The sequence below is a fragment of the Arachis hypogaea genome, chromosome 6 (assembly GCF_003086295.3).
Source record: "Arachis hypogaea cultivar Tifrunner chromosome 6, arahy.Tifrunner.gnm2.J5K5, whole genome shotgun sequence".
Taxonomy (NCBI): Eukaryota; Viridiplantae; Streptophyta; class Magnoliopsida; order Fabales; family Fabaceae; genus Arachis; species Arachis hypogaea.
In genome coordinates, this window is record NC_092041.1 from 49,032,178 (window position 1) to 49,034,134 (window position 1,957).

A 1,957-nucleotide genomic window follows, 5' to 3' on the forward strand; every position below is an offset into this window, starting at 1 on the left:
TTTCCCAAGCTTCATAGAGGAATTCACCATCTTTTTGCTTGAAGGTTTGAACATCCTCTCTTAGCTTGCTCAGCTTTTGAGGAGGAAAGAATTTATCCAAAACGGCAGTGACCAGCTTATCCCAGGAGTCCAGGCTATCCTTGGGTTGTGAATCCAACCATATTCTAGCTCTGTCTCTTACAGCAAAAGGGAAAAGCATGAGTCTGTAGACTTCAGGATCAACTCCATTTGTCTTTACAGTCTCACAGATCTGCAAGAACTCAGTTAAAAACTGATAAGGATCTTCAGATGGAAGTCCATAAAACTTGCAGTTTTGTTGCATTAAGGCAACTAGTTGAGGCTTAAGCTCAAAGTTATTGGCTCCAATAGCAGGAATGGAGATGCTTCTTCCATCAAACTTGGATGTTGGCTTTGTGAAGTCACCAAGCATTCTCCTTGCATTATTATTATTATTATTTTTGGCTGCCATGTCCTTCTCTTGTTCGAAAATTTCTGAAAGGTTGCTTCTGGATTGTTGTAATTTAGCTTCTCTTAATTTTCTCTTCAGAGTCCTTTCAGGTTCTGGATCAACTTCAACAAGAGTGCCTTTTTCCCTGTTCCTGCTCATATGAAAGAGAAGAAAACAAGAAAAGAAAGAGGAATCCTCTATGTTACAGTATAGAGATTTCTTTATGTTAGTAGAAGAAGATAGGGGTGTAAGAAAGAAGAAGGATGGATTCATATTTTTGGATGAGGAGAGGTGAAGAGAAGTGTTAGTAATTAAATAATTAAATAGAAGAAGAAAAGAGAAGAGAATTTTCGAAAATAATTTTGAAAAAGGGGTTAGTGATTTTCGAAAATTAGAGATCAATGTAATTGAAATTAAAATTTGAAACAATTAATTAATTAAAAAGAATTTTTGAAAAGAGGGAGATATTTTTCGAAAATAGAAGAGGGAAGAGTAGTTAGGTGGTTTTGAAAAAGATAAGAAACAAACAAAAAGTTAGTTAGTTGTTTGAAAAAGATTTGAAATCAAATTTTGAAAAAGATAAGAAGATAAGAAGTTAGATAAGATATTTTGAAATCAAATTTTGAAAAAGATAAAATTTTTGAAAAAGATAAGATAAAAGATAAAAAGATGAGATAAAAATTTTAATAAAAAGATATTTTGAAAAAGATTTAATTTTTAAAAAGACTCAACTAACAAGAAACTACAAGATAAGATTCTAGAACTTAAAGATTGAACCTTTCTTAACAAGAAAGTAACAAACTTCAAATTTTTGAACCAATCACATTAATTGTTAGCTAATTTTCGAAAATTTGATATAAAGATAAGAAAAAGATTTTTGAAAATATTTTGAAAAAAAAATTTGAAATTTTCGAAAATTATATAAAAAAATGAAAAAGATATGATTTTTGAAAAAGATTTTAAAAAGATAAGATTTTTAAAATTGAAATTTTGACTTGACTTGTAAGAAACAACTAAATTTAAAAAATTTTTGACCAAGTCAACCCAAAATTTCGAAAATTTGGAGGAAAATAAGGAAAAGATATTTTTTTGATTTTTTGAATTTTTAATTATGAAAGAGAAAAACAACAAAAATATTCAATGCATGAAATTTTTAGATCAAAACAATGAATGTATGCAAGAATGCTATGAATGTCAAGATGAGCACCAAGAACACTTTGAAGATCTTGATGAACATCAAGAACATAATTTTGAAAAATTTTTAATGCAAAGAAAACATGCAAGACACCAAACTTAGAAATCTTTGGTGCATGGAAAATATGAATGCAAAAATGCACATGAAAAACAACAACCAACACTAAACAAGAAATCATCAAGATCAAACAAGAAGACTTGTCAAGAACAACTTGAAGATCATGAAGAACACTATGAATGCATGGGATTTTTGAAAAAATGCAAGAAAAATTTTAAAAGCATGCAATTGACACCAAACTTAAAAATCAACACAAT